At 46.3% G+C, this 20,895-nt stretch overlaps 1 long non-coding RNA gene across 1 annotated transcript; it reads left to right on the top strand.

Annotated features, from left to right (window-relative positions):
• Positions 1 to 1,258: 1,258 nt before the first annotated feature.
• Positions 1,259 to 20,245, top strand: LOC118173644. The gene is made up of 4 exons (XR_004754326.1): positions 1,259 to 1,818; positions 4,561 to 4,887; positions 15,959 to 16,134; positions 17,816 to 20,245. It is a non-coding gene; the product is annotated as an uncharacterized LOC118173644 (long non-coding RNA).
• Positions 20,246 to 20,895: the final 650 nt, after the last annotated feature.

The raw sequence follows: 20,895 nt of genomic DNA, 5'->3' as shown, positions 1-20,895 counted from the left end.
TCTTACTGTTCGTAACAGTCTCTGTTAATTCCAACTGGAGAGCTTTGGAGTGAAGTTGAGGCTCCTCTGCTGGGTGCTCATGCTCATCCTCTCAGAGTTTGGGCCCCCCTTTTGCCTTCTGTCTCTTGCCCAAAGCTGCGTGGGGTGCGCGATGGGCATGACGCAGCTGTGCTGCTGCCAACCAGCCTGCGAGCACCAGGTGAGTGGAGCGAACCTGGGGCCATCTGGGCACGGTTAAGAGGAGGCTATTTTGTGTTCTCAGATTTCAAGGTCTGAGGGAGCTGTGGCTGTTAAATATGCAGGAGAGCTGGGTTTTACCCTGCTCGTTGTCTGATCACCTTACACCAGCAGATGGTTTTGCTGCGTGCTGTGACTCGATGCTCCCAGGGGATGAGGGACCCCAGGCTGCTGATTGCTGTAACCAGGTGATGGAAAGGTTTGTGCTTAGAAGTGAGGCAATGGGTGTGTGTGTAATGTCCTTCGGTGCCCTGTGTTTGTGGGGGCAGCTGTGTTCTTACCCTGTAAGTTAGCCAGCTGTGCCCTAATTTGTGCTTCATTTCTTCTGAGCAGCAGTGGGTTTGCTTGACTCAGCAAACCCCGAGCATAGTTTGTGAAGAGGATTGGAGAAGCAAGTGCTTGACAGGTAACTACAGATAACTTGTGTGAGTCTTTTAAAAGTCTTATCTGAAGAAAGGCTTCAGTGGGCTGTGCTGTTTTGACTTTATGGCAAGAGTTGTCAGTGGATCCCCTGCCTCTGGTAACCCCCTGCTGCCATGAGGTGGCTGCTTGTGGCTGCTGTTGCATGTCGGTGCGTGCAGGAAGGTCGCCCTGGGCGTTTCCTCTGTTGTCACTGTGAGATAGCAGCTTCACAACCAACTTACTGCTGCAGAAAAGGCTCCTGTTAAAGAGATCCAGCTCAGCCTGGGCTGGCTTTCATGGTCAGAGCCATGCTGATGTGCTTCATTGGGTACAAATGCACTTTAGTCTAATTAATCAGTGGAAAGCCTGGTTCAAGAATGTGGTGGGAGAGTGAGCAGTGTTTTTGGGCTGAGCAAGAGATGTTTGAGCCTGATACTATAAACTGTCCAGCCCAGAGCTTTCTCCTTGGCAGGTACAGAGCTGAGCGCTCCAGGCTTCTGTTTTCTGCTTGACTTTGCTGACTCTCTGCTGCAGTGTTGTTGTTGTTGTTGTTGTTTTTCCTTCACAGATGTCTGCTCTTCATTTACCTCTGCTTCTCACCATTTCCAGAAGCTTTTTTTTTTTTTTTTTTCCGAGCAGCTGTGAGATGCAAAAGATCCAAGTGTGGAGCGTGAGCTGCCTGGACTTGGGGAAGGAGGGTGGTGGTTACCCAGGGGGGAAACTTGCACAGATAGAATAACTGGAAGGGAACAGCGTGTGCGGAGAGCGCTTGGATGCCAAGGAACACCTTGCTTTCCTGTCCTGCATGACTGTGGTTGTATTTCTGCACAGCCTGATTGTGCCAGATTTCCTGCTGTGGGTCATCACCTATGGGGGATGGCAGCAATTACAGCTAACAAGTTTCAGGTGCTCGCACTTTGCTGGATCAGGGGTGGAGGCTGCCCAGCACCGTCCTGCAGCAAATACTGGGCAGGCACCAAACCTCTTTGCTAGTCTGGAGCTGGGAGCTTTTAGTCAGGCTCCGGGAAGGAAAAGGGGCTGGTTTGACTAACAGGCCTGTCCCTGGAGCCTCTCCAGTTCCTGACGTGTAAGCTGGAGGGTAAATAGCACGTGCCTCTGGAACGAATCTTTTGGGATATGTATGGATGAACAGCTCCTTAAGCTGCCTGCTTACCACAGGTATGACCTTGTCCTCAGCTGTCGTAAGGAAGTTTTGCTAACCAAAGGTTTTCCTAAAAATATTGTTAAAGCTGAGGATTGCCTCCAAGGTTAACTGCCAAGCTCTGCACCTCGCTGTCCCCCTTACTGCCTGGTGCTCACAGCCTGGCTGAGCGATGGGACCTGGTGGTGTTCAGCGTGGCCCACCAGCTCTGGGGGGGGTCTCTCTTCTCCCTTCTCAAGATATTTTATTTCATGTTGTCTCAGTGCCATTTCTGTAGCTTTTATACTACAGCAGGTCAGCGGATATAGTGCAGGGTGATAGCTGCAAAAATGCTACTTGTAACAGAGCAGGAAGTGGTTATCAGCAGTGAGCTGACCCTGGAAGTACTTGTCCTCTTACAAATGACCCTTTTGGAAGGGTCTATCTCTTGTGGACTGAATTAAGGAAGCACCTGGAATGTTTTTTTTTGCATTTCTTCCCAAAGTTGTACAGCTAAGTGTGCAAACGTGTGCGGGAAGCATTACAAAACCTTCCTAGGTCAAAAGAATTACCAGATCTTATCCCTCTGCAGTTTCAGGGAGCAGGGATGAGCCTGCTTGCTCCCTGGGCTGGAAGTAAGAGCAAAATGATTTGCTTAGAGCAGATTTCCTTTGGTGTGCAGAGGGGAGCTTCCTTTGGAGCCCTCTGTGTGGGTGAAATGTTCTTCCCAGGCAGGGCTTCAGTGGCTGTTTTCTCATTTGTTCCTATTTTTGAGTTCTCACATTGAGTTTTGCTGGTTTAAGCCCACCCTCTGGGTTGAGGAGCTGCAACTTTCAAAGCCCAGGGGTCTGTGTGTGTCCAGGCAGTTGCTCGGGTGCACAGGCAGAGCCTGGGGGGAGGTTGCAGGGGGTCACCCTGACTGGCCCTGGATTTAGGGAAGGGAGCATTGGGTGCTTACGTCCTCCTTGCTGCTTGAGTGAGACAGGTTCCAAGCTGGAGGCTGACCTGAAGGTTTTTTGGGTTTCACAGCACCCTGTTTGTGACGGTGGAGGCTCGGTGCTGTGAGCCAGCTGTGTGCGCACCAAGGGCAGGCCCAGCCCCTGCTGCAATGCCCCTGGCTGGGGGGTGCTGCAGGGCTGCTGGAGCCACCTGGCAGGGGTAGGGGGGCTGCCTGGGGGGCACACACAGCACCGGGCTCTGTGCTTGGAGCTAGGCCAGCGTTGGTACCACACCAGGGTTGTGCCTACGGCTGAGCAGTGCTGGCACAGAACTGCCTCCAACCCCCAGAGCCAGCAGCCGGGGGTGGGCGAGGGAGGGGGCTTCAGCAGGGCACTTGACCGAAACCCACCAAAGGGATCTCCCGTGCCTTGAGGTGTCACTCAGCAATAAAAGGCGGGTGGGGTGGGGGGTGCTCCCATTATGAAGAATTGCCTTCCCAGACCCCGGCTGTACGGAGGCCCGGCTGTACGGAGGCCCTGCTCCCCAGGGTTCTCTTTTCCCAAGGTCCTCCCAGTGCAAGAGATGGTGCCTTCTGGCAGCCCCTTCCCCAGGGACCTGCGGCGCTCTTGGTGTCTGTCCACCAGCAGCTCAGGGCCCGGGAGGGACACAGTTTGTCTGAGGGAATGGGCTGGGAAACCTCCCTCCTGAGGAGCTGCTGGGTTCGTGCAGCTCGGGAGGCTCTTCCCCTGGCTGCAGGCTCGGAAATGAGCTTACACCCCTGTGAGAAGGGTTGGATGTTCCATTCTTCTTCACAGAGAACAGAAAATGGGATAGATTAAAAATGAGTAATGCCAAACCTACCGAAGAGCAGGAGGCTGTGGTGCTGAAATCCCAGCAGGGAACGCAGCGAGGGCTGGCGGTGTTTGTCCTCCAAAAATTGCAGTTTAACATGGCCCAGCTCCTAGAGGGGAATCTTAGATCTGCCATTTGTGTGTTATTTGAGGGAAATGTTCAGAATTGTTCTGGGCATCAGACGGAAACCATTGCTGGGGTGCGGAGGCGAGGGGTGGCTCAGGGCAGTGGTGGTGCTGGGGAGGGGGCAGCCCACGGCCGCTGCCTGCCAAGGCCCACGCACCGGAGCTGCTGGGGGTGAGGCTTTGTTTCACCCCAACCCCTCCACGACAGGCAAGACGTGGATGTGGCTGCTAAGGTAGACCTGAAGCGGCCTTGGGTTGGCAATGGGAAGGCTGGAGCTGAGCACTGGCACAAAAGATGTGCACTGAGGGCTTAGGAGGCTACAGGGGACTGGGACCTGTGGTCCAGACCTGTGTCTGGTGATGATTTTAGCTGGTTCCCAAATGTGGGTGTTTCCAGCAGCTGCATGGGGCTCCTGTTAATTGCATCCAGGAGCCTCTTACCCTGCCCTTTTTCCTGTCTGCACAGTGAGAGGTTTCCTGCCTCTTTTCCAAGAGCCTGTCCCTTTTGTTGCTGCCTGTGCCTACGCCATGCCTTTGCTACCAGCCAACTGCTACCTCCTTACCAGATCCCTCTCACCCCTTCAAAGAGCAAAATTACCTGGCCAAACTCTTCCATGGCCTGCTGGGGACAGCAGCGTGGCTCTGCCACTGTAGTGGCCACAGCACGGAGTGGGGCATCCCCATGCTTGGCACCCACCACCTCACCTGGGCAGAAGAGGTGGGTGCTGTTGGCTCTGCCTTTACACTGCCCACAGGAGGCAGCTGCAATGCAAGCAGCTGCTTCCACAAGGCAAAAGCCTCCAGGAGGATAGGAAACAGCAATCTTCCCTTCTGGAGAAGCAAGAGGGATATATATTTTTGGAGGTTTATTCTAGGTACTTGCTGGAAAGGCTCCACAAATCACAGGGGTTGTGTGTGCCAGCAGGAGGAAGAAGATGGATGGGAGCGAGCTCCTGCTCCTGGGAGATGTTTTGCCTCTTGACACGGAGAACAAGCTGTAAAATGTTCCCACCATGTTTTTATGGATCTGCCGCACAGGCGGACGTTGCTCAGCTCCAGCACGCTTGTGCAAAATGTGTCGGTGCAGGGATGACTGAAGTGAGCGACTTCCCTTTCCTCTGGGAGTGCACACGAGGCCGCCGCTCTGCCAAGCACCAAAAGCTGCACCCAAGCCTCCTGCTAGCCAGTGTGGTAAGTCGGCCCCGACTGGGTGGCCCTTTTTTTTTAATCTGCAGATAGGTCTTAGTCTGAAGTAGAAACAGCTTTCTTTGTCTGAACAATTTAAAGAATTGCATTTTCATCTTTTCCTTGGCACGACACAGTGCAAATAAAGTAAGATGCGTTTGTATCTCTTGACTACTTTTTTTTTCCACAGTCTAAAATCTTCTGTTTTCTTTTCCTCATTTTTTCCTTTGAAGCAATCGTTTGAAGGTTTTATGTTTTAATTTCCAAACACATACTCGGAAGAGAAGTTCACTTTTTTTCTGTATGTCTTCCACTGAGACAGACTTCCATGTTGGGGGGCAGCTGGGCTGGAGACCTGGGGCTTTAGCTTTGCTGGCAGGGAGGGCTGGGAGGGCAATGGGTGAAGAGATGGTGCTTGCAGTTTTGGTTGGAGGAGATCACAGAGTGCCCACAGAGCCATGCTGGTAGCAAAGGCTGCTGGGGAGTCAATGCATCCCTCCAGCAAAGCCTCTGACCTGATGCAGAGCCTCCTGAGGAGCCAGTGGCACCTCCCAGCAGGAGTGGCTGAGCAGCAGCACGGTTATCCCATGCCTCTGCTTTGCAGAGCTGGGGGTGCAGCAGGGTGGGAATTCAGTGCTGGGGATATGGGATTATCCCTGAGCTGGGGCTAATGCTAAAGTCTTGCTTAGAACCAAATTTGATGAACAAGAACGAGGAGCATTGTGCCTGGCTGCAGCGTGCCCCAGCCCTGTGCAGTGTGCTGCTGATCTGCCGTGGACAAAGCCCTGGGCAGTCAGGCCGGCTGCTGGGGCTGCCCCGAGCACACGATGTGGTGGGCAGCGTCCCTGTGGGAGTTGTCAGCAGGAACAGACTTGGCTCCCCGTGCTTTAACCTGTGCTGGGGGCAGTAACACAAGTGCTTTTGAGGAGAGAGATGGGAAGAAGTTCAAGCCCATGAAGTTTTGTCTTTGTCTTTGCAGGGTTGCATTGGTTTGTTTACCACACTGCCATTCTATGTCACATGTTTTTCAGGGTTCTCTCACCTCCTGCCATGAGATTTACCTTCTTTATGTTCAATTATTTGAACTCTTTTGTCTTGGATCCTTTGTTTTAATTTGATAAACTTCTCTAAGGCATCTCTGGAAAGCAAGCACTTAGCTGAGGCACTTGAGGTGCTGCTATAGCAATGCTCTCATCCAAGTGCCCTGGATTTTTCTCAGTTACGGTTGTAATGTGGTGGTCAGTCCCAAGCCGAGGTCTCCAGTGGGTACTCCTCAGTCTCAAGGTTTTGCTGGGCTCTGAGCAGCTCTGTTTTGAACAGTAGCAGGAGATTTGCAGGTCCCAGCCGTGACTGGCAGCTGCCTTCCCCAGGCTTGCGGTGGTAAGATGTGGCCGCTGCAGTTTGGGAATCTGAACAGTTCTTTGTGCCAGTTTATGAAAACTTGCAAACGGGAATGTTTTTGAAGGATGTGTTCATGATTAGAAAAAAGAAAAAGGGCTAGAGTAATTGAGTCTCCTTAGGGTTTCACGGGCTTGTGTACTTGTTTGTCTTTCAAATAAGCAAGCTGATGCTCAAAAGAAGTGGGAAAGAAGCTGCTGTGAACATTTGTGCTATTTTAAATGACAGAACAGACTGTTTTAGAAGTTCCACATGGCTGTCAGTGTTGTTATGCAATTTCTTAGGGGAGTGCTGTGGCAAGCAGCCACAAGGCTTGTTCTCTGTCTCTAGCTCTTAGCAGAGTGAACCCTTGCAGCAGTTACTCCCTATCAAGCTGCCCCTGGGATTTCTGGGATGTTATTTTGCCTTCTCCAGGTAAGGCTCCATGTGTGCCACATGATGTTGGTCTGGGCCCTGTTTTACCTGCATCCACTGGAAGATGCTCCAGTGGTCACTGCCTGGGCCTTCCTGTACTACCAGCCATGCTCACTCGTTTCCTGCAGGTGAAGAGTAATAGGGGGAAAAAGGTCACAAAAGAATTCAAAATAGTCTTTTTTTTTTTTTCTTTATTTGTTTTTTTTTTAATATCTTTGTAATTAATCTGTTGCTAAGGATATGCAGGAACTTCTGGGAAATATGTTTCTCTAATATAGTTGTTGAAATCATCGTGTATTTAAAAAAAAAGCTGAAAAGAGATTTCGGAATTTAAATCCTTCATCTGGAAGGAAATCCTGGAATAAGTGGAGCCAGTGCCTTCGTGCACCTTCAAGCCTAGTCCTGAGAGAGGCTGGTTTCCCATGGGAGCCCTCTGGTTAATGCGGAAAGCACGTTACAGGATTGAGTTCTCAGCACTTCTCCAGGAGAGTGAGTCCAGATCCATGCCCTCAGCATCTGTATTTTTACAGCACCAACCACAACATCCCATTGGATCAAGATCAAGGTGCTAGTCCTTATTTTTAAGGTGTGTAGCGGTCTGGACTACGGGTTTCTGACAGCCAAAAGCTTCCAGCCTGAGTTAAGCACGCAGCGTCGCTGGTGGCGTGGAACTCCTGACAGCGTGGGTAAAGCACGGCCCTGCAGGCCGCGGGTCTTCCCCTGCGCTGCCCCGAGAGCCGGGGGATGCCCAGCACCAGGAGCAGGGGGGTGTTGTGGTCACTACTCCAGGTATAATGCAAAGAATAACTCTGGTGAAGATAACTCTTCTCCCCACCTCCAACAGTGCTTCCTCTAAAAATGCTAGGCTAGGCCTGGCCTGCAGGAGCGCGGCCCTCCTGTGTGTGTGCTGTGCCACATGCCAGACACAAGCTGCGTCGCTCAGAGCGCTGTTGAAACAGGCTGCAGTCATCAGTGAAGTTTAAAACCCCACTGACTCATCCCTTGGGAATGCTAAAGGTGCATTTTGGTTGCTCTGTTGCAGCCTGATGGGGTTTTCTTGTGATCCAGGCCCAGCCTGCTGAGGGAACTGCTGTGCTTTGTGTCAGTGGCAGGTTTTATTGCGGCCCTGGGTAGCATCGGACCTCATGTTCCTGCAGCCACTGCCTTGCAGTGGGGTGGCCTTGGAGCATTCGTTGATTTTTCCAAGCTCCAGCTTTTCCCTGGATACTTTACAACTGTTTGTGCTATGCTTTGTTACTGAAACTGGATGCAAGTTAGTTGTTAATGGCATACAAACCAGGAAAGAACACTGCTATAAAGTCCTACTGCTATTTAGTCCTTAAAACATTTTCATTTAAAAAATATTCTAAATAGTAATTTAATAAGTCAAAATTACAACTGAACCAAAGAGAAATCCCACAGAACTCTCAATAGATTTTATGCATCTCTGCACAACGTATTTGGATGTACCTGATTAGACATTAAAAAGGGCTGCTTTTTGTCGTCTTTAATAATTAGCTAATACTGCTTCATCTGAGCACCGCCAGCACTGAGGGAATAGTATTTAGTTGCAGCTGCATCTGGAAAGGTTTGGAGTTTGACCATCCTCTATACCTGCATCATTTTTCCTACCAATAGTTGCTGCTCTGAACCTGAAGCAGCCCTTCTGGCAAGGAAGTCCTCTCGTGTCAGAGGAATGCAGGTTCCTGTTTGGGGGATTTTTGGTATCAGCACGATGAAGCTTCTCACCAGCAGATGAACCCGATGATCTTGCAGGTCCAAACATGATGTCTCTGACTAGTTTTGCATGTCTGCACTGTTCCCTCTGCAGTATGTTTGTGGTTCGGTAGCTCTTTAGAGGTAGCATGGGGGAATTGATTGAGAAAAGACGTTTGGAGTATTAGCCCTACACACCATTGACTCCAAATCCCCCAGACTGGTTTGGCAAGTGATACGCAAAGACATTCTGCTGGTCCCTTCCCAGTGCTTGTAGGCATCCGTTAATTTCCACACATGCTCCTGGCTAGCATGCAAGCCCCTGTCACAGTTTACAGCAAATGCCACGAGACTCAAGCTGTGAAAGGAAAAGTCCAAACCACCAGCATTTGGACTGAAACGCAAACATTTCCCTCTTGAATGAGATCGTGCTGACTGAGGAAGAGAGATGTAGGGAAGTGGCCAGAGTGCTGTTGCCCCAAACCTCTACTTCCAATTTGGGTGAGATACAAAATGACTGTTTTTGCATGTGGACCCTCAGTTGTGTAGAGTGGTGCAGGTGTAGATGGGCATGGTCTTGCTGTGTGGTCTAGGTGAGATCTGCCAAGGCCCATTTGTACTCCCTAATTCCCAAACTGGTGCTTCTTGGCATGAAACCCATGCAAGGAGTGTTCCTGTCCCTCTTTGTAGCCCCTCTGGTCACAGTCCTAGACCTGGACTTTTTTTTAGCAATACCAATGTGGACCTCACTCAGCACCCCCTGGATGAAGGCAGCAATGGACACCCATGCAGACCACCCCGCTGCTCTTGTGGCTTTACCCATACAGAAAGTGGAGAGTGGCTTTGAGAGCGTGGGGTTCACGGTCTTCATGGCACCTGTCCTTTACTGGGAACTTTATTTCAGAAGCTGCGTCTCAGCTCTAGCTACATGGACAGCAAGGTGCAAGACCCACACTGTGCTGTTGAGGGCTATTTTGTCCTCAGCAAATGAGCTGTTGTGCTTAGCAAGGGAAGGGTGCAGAAAGCTACTCCAGCCTTGGTGTTAGCAGGGATGATGGTGCTGGGAAGTGGTGACAGATATGACAGTGTTGTCCTTGAACTCTGCATCAGAGCTTGTGCTCTGGGCTGCGTGGAGTTGAACCAGCACTCCTGGCCCTGCCAATCTGCCTCCCTAGGGAGGAGATGCCCTCTGAACAGTTGAACTAACTTCAGCTGTGAGCCCAAAGCACAGCTCTGCTGGAGGGAGGTCTCTTCCCAGCCATGTGGCCATTGCCTCAGTGTCCAGGCACTGCGGGCAGCAGCCTGTGCAGGCCAGGCAGAGTTGTGCCTTTCCCTACTAACAGTAGTTTCTTCTGTGGGGAGAAAGGCTGTCCCACACTGTGAGCCTTCACCAGGTGTGGGACTTAGCAACAGGAGGCCGAGCCATCACCCACCTCTGCTTGGCTGTGATGAGAGGAAGCGTCTGTACACCAGACTCTCCTCCAGGATCTGCTTCTGCTCACCAACAGTGATAGGAGTGATTGCCCACAAAACATGGGGCATTGAACTCCCTGGAAACTGCATTTTATCAATGAGCATCCGCTGAGATAGATACAAACAAATATGAAGCACCGGAGGGCAGCGAAGAGACAACCTTCTTCAGAGCTGCGATGGCTCCTGCTTCTAGGCCTGCTCCATGGATGTGCTTGAGGAGTAAATCTGCGTGTCCTGGGAGCCACCTGCATGCTGCTTCCTCCCCATTGCTGCTCCAGAGAGGTCCTGTCCAGGACAGACAATGCTTTGCTCGCTAATTGCGTTTCAGGACACATAATCCTTACTTCACACTTTTTCCCAGACAATATCTTTCCATATAATCTTAATGATTCCTGCTGCAATAACAAATAGGCAGCCCTGAGAATAACTTCACACTTAGTTGCTCGTGCCAAGAATCTCACCACTTGGCCCTTCTCTGGGTGTTTTCCCTCCAATCCATCTGCACAAACAGAAGTGGGCCAGTTCTGTGCCTCAGGAATGAGGAGATAAAAAGGCAATAATTTATTTTTCCACCAAAGCTAGAAGTATTTTATAGAATTTGCTAAAGTTTTTGTTTCAGGAAATTTCATCATGTCTCCAGGAAAAAAAAGCGTCTAATTGGCCTCAGATTTTCTAACTCCCTTTTCATTTTTGTAATATGAGGAGGTCTAGGTCATCTCAAGGTCACTGCAGTTAGTGTTGCTTTAGTGCACCTCTGTGGATACCTCGTTTCTGCAGCAGTTTTTCCTTTAAAAAACAGCCCCAGCCTGCTGCTGTAACAGCCACTTTCTTTGGCAACCATTTGCATTCCTTTAGCATATGGAAATATTTTTAAAAACACATACCAGTGTATGCTGCTTATAGGTGAAGCTCTCCATCAGAAATGGAACAACTGCTTCCAAACTATTTGAATGTTGTTATATATAAAAAGTAATAAAAAAAAGCTTTTAACAGAAAGCTGCCATTTCCCATTATCTAGATTGGAGTTCTAGCTGATGTCAAAATGTTGGTGGTTATCAAATTAATAAAAATGTTTTGTTTGGGGAAAAAAATAGTTTTACCACCCTCCCAAGACTTCCTGCTGTCTTGACATGCTGGTTTACATAGCTTCAGTCGGTGAGTTCGTTCCAGCCTTTTAGCTTGAGTTTTCTGATCTGTCTGAGCAAAGCTGTGGACTCAAATCTTTTACCTTAGGAAGAATTAATTTGTGGTATCTAGAAAATGGAACAAATGCTATGTATGCTCACCCGAAAGACCACATTTTTCTAAACAGGTGAGGCCAAAAAAGGATGCAAGAGAGGAGGTACTGTCCCTGTCCGTTGCTAAGGAGCCGTAGCACGGAGGAGAAAAGGTAGTTTACGTCTTGCAGAAAGTCCGTGGCCAGATCAGTGTACTGCTTTAACCTCTGTGCGAGCCTTGTGTACAGCAAGGCTTTTCTTTAGACGCAGTCATCTTAGAGTTATTGGAGTTGGAGTTATTGGCTATTTCAGTTCTGCATTTACAACAAAGCGGATGCACTCTACATGTACCCCCATGTTGTATTCTTTTAGGTGTGTTTCTTCATACTGCTGGTGTCAAAAACCAACAAAACTTCACAGATTCACAAATGAAATGCCCAAACACAAGTGAAAAGTGGTCAGGAGAGTCTAGTCTAGGCAGGCACTGTGAGGAAGGAGATGGTGACACTCAGGTGTGCTTCCTGATCCCATCCTCAACACACCACAAAATCTTAAATTTTCTAGTAAAGCTGAGGAAAAGTAAATTGTCTGGGTCTGGGAGAGAACTGGAGAAGACAGGGCAGTGTGCTGCTCAGCATCTTCCCAAGTATGGGAAAGGCTTGGTGGAAATATGAACCAACTCAAGGAGCAAGAGACAGCAGCATGCGGCTGCCAAGTAGCTAGTTTAGCTGCACTATTTCATATATTTGCCAAAGTTATGGGGATTGTTGCTGGAGTAGGAGACTGGGAAAGGACCTTAGGAGATGATGATCTTATGCTAGAGAGTTTAATTATGAGCAGGACTTGGAAAAGGATCAGTGTGGAAGTAGTTGTGTTCCTGTGGGATTTTTTAGGCAAGCATGTGGTTAAGCAGAGTGCCAGGGCAAATCCTGGTACTGAGGTACCCGTGTATTTATTTCTTTTGGGGGAGGAGAAAAAAAAAAGTCTGTGTGAGAGACCCTGAGCTATAGTTTGAGTCCCTTGCTTGCTGGAGATGCACTGGTCCTCACTTCCTCCCAGCTCTGATTTTGGGTCACACCTAGAAATCCATCTGGAAATGTGGTAAAGGTGCAGGTTTGAGGGGGAGGGCTGCATTGTTTGCCTTGCAAAAATGTTTTCTTTTCATTCAGCAGCATCCTTACTGCTCTGTGAAAAAGCTACTGTGTGCCCACTGCTAGTGATGTCTAAAGAGAGAGCTATACTGGCCTGAGAGGCAAGAGAGGTCAAACTTTGCTTTGCTAAAGATCACATTTCAGAGAACGGAAAGGCCATAAATGCCTGTGCTGGTTGTCTTGACAGGGTTAGGAAAGAAAATTGGAACAGAGTTGAGAAAAAATCCTATATTCAGGGCAAGAGCAACAATGAAAGAATACCAGAATTAGCCCTGCATGACCAGCAAGGCAAATAGCAATGCTGAAGAATGAATTCACCTTTCCATCAAAGCCATATTTACAGGGTCTGGTTTGCTGCAGAAATGGACTGTCACAGGCACGGGGTTACCAGGTGCCTGAGCTAATGTTATGTGCAAGCATGTACTTGCTCACATTCCCTCCTTATAATGCTTTGTACTTGATCAGTTTTTCCATGTTTTTGCATGAGCTTACTTTGGAAGATGGTGAGCGGACAGGTGTTCCAGGACAGAGGGAGCAGGGGAATTATTTCTGTAGCAGAAAATCTCTCGGTCCCATTACTGGGCAAGAAAATAGACTAGATGCCCTTTTGAATGTTGCTCTCAGTGTATTTGCTAGGATGGATGCAGTCCCAAAATATGGCTATTTGCAGTTTTAGTCCTTAAATATGAACTTCTTGCTTGTGCTGGGCTTGCCTCTTCTATACTGTTCCTCCTGCTTATTCACACTTTGTGCTTTGTGTAATTCCTGGGAAAAATAGTAAGCCTCCAGGCATTTTGCACTAGAAATGTTGTGCTTTGGATGTGATGGGGGTCCCGTTTAACACAGCCTCAGCATGTAAACGTGTGAACAAAGTGCCCTGGGCTGCTCAGTGACATTTTGTCACCATGACAAATACCATCGAGGAAGTGCAAATAAAACCTGCCCGAACTGTTTGCTTTGCTTGTTTGCTGTGGTTCTTTTGGGGTGCATAGTTGCTTTGCATGGATGCAAGAGGAAAAGAAAATACAGAGGTTGTATTTGGTAGTAAACCTTAAAGCAGCCCATTTTCTTGAGGAGTGATGCCTAAGAGAGGTGGCAGAGCAGACTCGGAGCAGAGCGTCCTTATCCTTTTCTCTTTCCGTGTCTTTTTTTGTTGTTGTTGTTTTTATTCTCTGCTGTTAACCTGAAATCGGACTTGTGTCAGCAATAGTGTTTTGGAGTTCTGTGTGTTCTCTGGAAACTTTTCACAAGAGAAAGCCTGGCTTTGTTAGATATAAACTCTATCATAACAGAAATTCAGATGGCAATCGAAGGGTGAGGTAAACTTGCCAATCACGAGGAAGAGCTGGAGCAGGGGCAGAGTTTCTGAGCAGCAAGAGTGAGTATGGGCTGTGGGTAGCCTCCCCACTCTCGGAGATGATGGTTCTGGTTCAGTTCAGATACTCATCTGCTTGTTCACGACTTTACATGAATCATTTCATTCAGCCACAAAAGGTCCTTGATCTTGCTTAGGGGCCCTTCTTCCACAGCCGTATACAAAGGAAAATTTTGTAGCTATTATTGCAGGGCTTAAGTTCTCTCTCTCACGACCAGACACATGGCCTAATATCTGTTGGCAAGCTGGGAATACAAAATGAAACACCATTATATATGATCTATTTACAGCTGTATAAGTGCTGGTGCTGATCCATCTGTGTTTCAGGCCACGTGCCACTTGGGGTATACTGGGAGGGGAGCCCATTTAGAAAACAAGACCTTTCTACTGATGATCTTGGATAAGATCTTTCGCCCTCAAGGTTTCATTTTTCTCCTGCATCTGATGACCACTATGAGACAATAGCAGGGCTGAAGCCAGGATTTTAGCTTTGAATAGTGATTTCCAACAGTTCAGCCCTCATTTAGGGACCAGGTTGGATTGTCAAAAGGGTTCTATGTTTGCTCTCACATGCTTTTCAAAATCTGAGCAGTGTGCAGGGGCTGGCTTTAAGCAAAGCTTTTGAAAATTGTGCCCCACTTGTAGTTGTTCAGAGGTCTGAATCCCACAAGTCAATAGATTTGAGCATCTTTGCAGGTTGAATGTGTCCCTTGTACCCAGTTGGTTTTCTGGTGAGCATATAATGATTTGTTTGTACGTTCTGCTTCACCCTCACCACATTCTGCTGCGTTAGGCAAATAAGGGAATGGATAAAGATGCCAGGAATAAATACCAAATTTTTTTCTGTTGGTGCGTTTCTTGCAAGTACCCATTTCTAAGAGGCAGCTAGTCAGAACTGGCTGAACGCTCCATACAAATGTATTTCAGCTTGCAGAGTGCTGGTGAATTATTTGCCGTGACTAGCCTTTGGCTATTTACTGTGAGTTATGCAGAGTGAGTGATTAATCATGTACATTGGGTGCTTTTGTTTTGTTTTACTTTTCCACTCCATGACCGGATAACTGAAACAAGAGCAATGAAATAAGGAAATTCAAGTTGCCACATAAAGACGTCCAGCATGAATGCTAGAGCCAACACACATTCATGCAAGAGCTGGCGAGACTTTTACTTCTTCCACTACCTCTGTGACATTTTGGCAATTCCAGAGCCCATTGCTGAGTTTTTAACTTGTCCAATGTGACACAATCCAAATATGCCGGGCCATGCTCCTTCTCAGTTACTGCAGTGATAGAGCAGTGTTCCAGATGATACTCCTTTTTAAGGAAAATCAATATTTTTTTGTGTGGAAGAACTTAGTGGACTGGACGTGTGTCCTTTTTGCTCAGCCAGCGCTGCGGTGTGGTGTGAGAAGAGCGTCAGCATTCATATGACCAGCAGGGCCATCAGTTGAAGGTAACTGGGGACACGGCCCTCAGGCTTATTTTAGCTTATTCTGAGGTAATCTCCATCACTGTCACCAGTGCCAACTCAGTGGCCTTAATTCTCCATCTTTGAGGAGAGGCCAGCACAAATTCAGCGTGATTGCCAATAATAAACCCCTACCGTTAGGAAATGTATGTTGTTACATGGGGTGACGGCATGAGAACTCTTCTCATCTGAGACCCTCTGCTTGTCCAGGTCACTTACAGGCTGGTGCATGCTCTACTTCGGATGAGCTTGGAGAAAGCAAACTGTCTTGTCAAACAGGAAAATTTGGGTGCAAGGCGGAGAGTAGTGTGAACTGAAGTGTTTCTTGTACATACAGTATGAAAAACTATGTAAAGCATGTGATGCAGTGACCTCAAGCCTATGGCTGAGTAAAACTGGGAAAGACATTTACAACTGAAGTTGCTATTGCTCTTTTTGTGTTTATATTCCCTGTATAATCAATTTTTATTACTTACGTGCATACCTGTTCATTACACAGCTCTCTTAGCTGCATCTCTGAATCTATTGCTTGTAACTAGTTTGTGAGCACCTTCAAAAAGAACCTATTCCAAATGCATATCTTCCAACTTTCTCTGTGGGTAAAGACCCTCTGCCTCCTGTAGTAGACTTTTTGGTCCCCATTTTAAACTAATGGGAAAAGATTTTGGAAAAACTTGGTATGACGTTTTGAAATCACAGTGTGTGAAGACGAATTTGGAGGTGTTGCAGAACCACTTTGCAATCCAGCTACTGAGTTTCAAGCAGTTCAAGTCATACCCCAGAATAAATATCTTAAAAATGATTAGCTGGTGTTGATATTTTTAGTTATGTTATTTTCTATTACCATCTTACGTTGTCACTCACAGAATAAAAGCTCCATGCAACTGCAACGGTGATCCTTGGCGGCAGGTACAACAGGAAGACAGTAAGAGGCACTTTGCTTTGGCAAGCCTGGAACCAGTGTGCAAGGTAGAGCAAGGAAACAGAGGAGCAGAGAAATCGGCACATGCAAGTTCATTTAATTGGCCTGGTATTTCTTCAGGTATGTTCGAGTCAATACTTCAGCCTTTGATCACATTTTAAATGATATCTGGAGTAGTTTGTTGCACACTTTCATTGCACAGTTCTTAATTGTGCGGGGGTTTGTTTTAGGCTTCCTTCTTTCTAACGCTTGTAAGGCTCTGTCTTGACTTTTAAGTAGTCAGAAAGATTTGGACTGCTTGTCTGGGTCGTTCCCTTGATAGGGAAGAAGAGTGGAGTCTATTTTCAAAATCTCTTATTTGTAAGTTATTTACACCCTTGGATGGGATTTTGATGGCAATGCTGACGCTAATAACAGGTGCAGATCTATTTTCAGAGCTACAGCATGATCAGCACTGTCTCTCAGCACCTCCAGCCAACAGCAGTCGATTCTCTGCCCAAAGCATCCCATGACACTGTGGTTCAGAGTCCTAACTCTTTCCCAGCATAAAATGGGGCCCCACTGCAGAGAACATGAGCTTGGCACACAATTTGGAAATCATTTCTCTCGCATATATTCAGCCACCTGGCTCAACTGTTGATTAAGTAGGTTGTTCTCCTCGCTTATTTTTGGTGCCAGTCCAACTAGGGTTGTCTTTCTGACAAAGAGAATGAAAGAGTCCCTATTTGCTTATCACGCGTGTAAGGAATTCCTAGCATTTATATAGACCAAACATGTCTCCCTCATCCCTAGTGAGAAACCCTTTACTTACATGTAATGAGCACATGACTTTAGGTATGTTAGATAGGTGTGCTGTCCTTGCAGCATGTCCCCTTGGGAGCTTTCAAATGTTTGTTTCAAAATCTTGCGTGGAAACAAAATATTTTGTAAAATTCCAAAGGAAGCAGAAAGCATTATTTTTACTTCAAATGAAATATGATAACTTACCAATATTGTTTTGGCTAGTCTTCTCCAGTGCTTTATAATGTTGGTTTATACACATCCATTGCTGTTGTTACATCTGATGTTATCAAGAATAGAAGCCTTTCTTTTGGGAAATGGGCTTTCTTTGTTAACTTGTCTTCTCCCTTTTGGCTTGGCTGTGAAATCAGATAATAAAATCAAGCACAGAAAATAAGATCTTTAAAATTTAATCTGCACAAAGCATGGAGTTCTGATGAAATGGAGGGGGAAGATAGCTGTGAAAATATATTGTGACTATTTTAAGCGGCTGGTGAAATGTGAATGTTTACCTGGACAAACCATTTTACAGTGCTTTAGCTTCTCCAGTTTGGCTCCAAAGACACATTGAAATAGAGCAAAACATTAAATTATAAATGCATTCTTAAGGTAAGGTTAGAGAATAAAACTGGCAAGATGAAATCTGGCACTTCCAGGGAGCATATCCTATCCCTTGTCTAATTCCAATGATTTGTGTGAAGCAAAGTTCCTTATGTGGGGGATTGCACAACTTTTGTGGTGTTACATGCAATTACCTTTTATTGCCTAGACAAACTGTCAGAGCATTAACCTGAGGTTTTCCATGTAATGTTCCAGATGCACATCCCCCTCAAAAAGGCCCATAATTCAGCTTATTTATAGCTGAATAAAAATAATAATAATAAAAAACCAACAATGCCTCCAAATAGAAGTCAAAGTTCACAGGGAGTGGCTAGTACAGCATTTTAAAGCCTAGTTCTCAGCAGGTTGTAGGACTGTAGAGAGACCATAATAGGATATTGAAATGTTTTTTCTTTTTCAGACTTGGCAATGAATTCCTTGACATCCCGTTATAATTTTATGAGCTGGTTGAGATTGTCATATTGCATTAGCTCCTGACGAGCCTCCATGTAGGGAGGCGCACAAGCCCGTGTATTTTGTCCACCTATGTGCAATGCCAGAGATAGGTGGGTAGGTTTTTGTCTCATTTACCCATGTAGGAGGAGACAGTTGAAGCAACCTACAAAGCAGCCAGCTGTTGTGTCCTACTGCCACAGGGGGCTATCTCAGATCCTTGAAAATCCCATTGTGAACCTTCAATGCCAGCACCAGTCCACACATGGAAATGCAGGTGTGGAAGCCAAAACCAAAGGAATGAATCTGTGAGCATGAGCCTACTGTCCAGGCTAGAGCAGTTGTCCTAGGTGTGGACTGATACCCCATGATATTGTAGCCTATGGTGATCTGTAAACAGACCTGCTCCAGCATCTCACCTGTATGAACTGACTGACTTTGCCTGTTCATAGAAAAAGCATTAGTGGTCCACCTTCCATGCCTTCTCTGAAGTGTTTTATGCGCTGCTTCCCTTCATGCAGAGTAAACAAGTAAATGGACTGAAGGGAATTTTCTAAGTGGTAGTTATATACATAACAAAAATGCACATATGACCTGTCATCTGTTTCTTTTTCCCAATGAACTGCAAAATCAACACACAAATATGTTTATACAAACAGGCCAGAAAAACAGCTGGCTCATCAAATAAAAGGGGCACGTTGGCTCTGTTAGACCAAGTGTTCAACTGGATCCCCTGTATTTATAAAGTGAGAAAGTAGAGCATATTTGAAAATGCAGGTGTATAAATATTTCTGCCAGACCTGATGAAGTATTTGAAGTCTCCCTCAAGCCGCTGCTCTGACTCACCACTTTCCAGCATGTGGGGAATGCTGCCTTGTGGGCAGCAGCAGTCCAGTTCCTGCAGCCAGCATCGGCTGTGGCCCTGGGGTTGTCATCCTGATGGGGGGTTGCTGAGGAGCACTGTAGGATGCCCCTCGGTCTGACCTTGACTCTGTGAGCATGATGGAAGTGAGGCCAAGTAGTAAGTGAAATCTGGGATGGAGGCTTCATCCACGGTGCAAGCAGGGGGTTGACTCTGTGGAGGTGCTTCAGGCAGATGTGGAGCTGACCGTTTGTTTCCTTGGCCTGGCATCCGTGGAAGAAGGCTGCAACTTAACTGCCAACATGGAAAAAACGTCTCAGTTCTTAAGTATAAACTTCAAAGGCGGTCATTATATTTAATGTTACAACCCCCCTAATAATCCTGAGGAGGGAGAGCAGAGCAACAACGCTGGCACTGATGCAAACTGCAGACTCAATGCAAATATTATATTAGATACTTCCCAGCTATGACTTCCTCTGGGGTGCTGTCTCTGCTGCACATGGAAAAGTAAATCCTTTCATAATAAAACACATGCATACACATACACACCCAGGCACACACCTGCAGAGCCTTAACACAACCGTTGCATAACACAGGCTTTCTCAGCAAAGCTAGCACAAGAGTTCTGTCCTTATGGAATGATGATCCCGTGGTTTATCTAAGCTGCAGCCAGCACAGGGTATTATGCTTATAAAAAATAAGGTATTCAATATTTCATCTGCTTTCCTGTACATAGACACAAAGTCCACAACTAAACAAAGCAATTATTAATAGCTTTTCCTCAGTTACAGTTTTGTTGTTGTTGTTGTCATTGAATGGGACTTCTACATGGAAAGTCTGACTAAATGATAAAAACTTTCTAAGCTGAAGGAACAGGAAGAAATGGAAGATCCATGGTAAAGTTTGAAACCAGAGTAAAGTTTAATAACCTAAAGCCCTAAAACCAGTTGAACATTGTTCTTCAAACTTTACCAGTATAATATATTTTGTCTTTGAAGAAAATCTGGCAAATTTTGTGCCCAACAAAATTTTGTGGGCAAGCTTCCTCTGAGGAAGAAAGGGAGCTGGTTGTAATGTTAATGATATTCCACAATTAACAAAACATGATCTGAAGCTATCAAGCTAATGATAAACTTTCATGCCAGCTATGGAAGTATTACATTTCTACCAAACTCTCGTGCCAATGTTACTTCAGGAGCCTTGTGAGCAGCCTCTGCCACTGCACTGACTGAATTATGTGACTAAAAGGCCAAATCTTAACCTTTTTTGGTATATTTTGGTATTTCTGAGCATAAAATTAAGTCTGCATGAAAGTGTGTCCTGGCTGAAGGCCTGAGAAGGAGTTTCAGCTGCGAAACAATAATGTTTAAGACATGATCTTGCTTTATGGAAAACTGTGGCACAGCTCCTGCTTCTTTCAAAAGGAACTGGGCTTTACCCATAATATTTAGGTTACACTGCCAGTAAATTGCCTTGTACTGAGCTTAGGTTTAGAATTCAGAGAATATTGTTTCTTTAGTTCATGGTGAAGGAAGCAGCTCTCTGGTGCAAACAATGCAATATTTCGGCTTGGATCTTAGAGTTTAATTTCATTACATGATTAGAATTTTATAATTTAGCAAACTCTATTGATGTCTTAGAAGAGCTCATCCAAATTCCATTGACTCTCAACAATGGCATAATAACCTGCACTGAATCTGTTCCCACAACTCTTGCCAGTCATCTCTCTCCCTCGCTCATCGTGACACTAATGAAAGCCACTAGATGTCACTACTATATAGCACTAATAAAGTTAAAATAATATTTTTCTGGCAATAAATGTCCTGACTCATAAGGAAGTTGGGTTATAAAAGCCATGGATAGTTTGGATTCCTTCCAGTTAAAAAACAAAACAAAACTTTTTTTTTTTTTTTTAAACTAAAAATATTGGATTCAAGTTCAAAACAGTCATTTAACAAATAACATTGACTTGTATTTTAAAAGGAAAAATACTTTGAAGTTAATACCAAGTAAAGAAACATGGTCTGTGGCTCTGAGAACTGAAATGATGGGAAAAAATTATATCTGCAGGTCCACAGTGCTAAAGACGAGGCTTGACTAAATGTAGGGTTGGGGACATTCACGAATACTCATATTCTCTTGCTCAACCAGAAAGTGAGGCAAAAGGCCAGTGAAATAATAGTAAC

Source organism: Oxyura jamaicensis, chromosome 13 (assembly GCF_011077185.1).
Source record: "Oxyura jamaicensis isolate SHBP4307 breed ruddy duck chromosome 13, BPBGC_Ojam_1.0, whole genome shotgun sequence".
Taxonomy (NCBI): Eukaryota; Metazoa; Chordata; class Aves; order Anseriformes; family Anatidae; genus Oxyura; species Oxyura jamaicensis.
The sequence above is the reverse complement of the archived record's forward strand: the minus strand, read 5'-3'. Positions and strand labels throughout refer to the sequence as shown.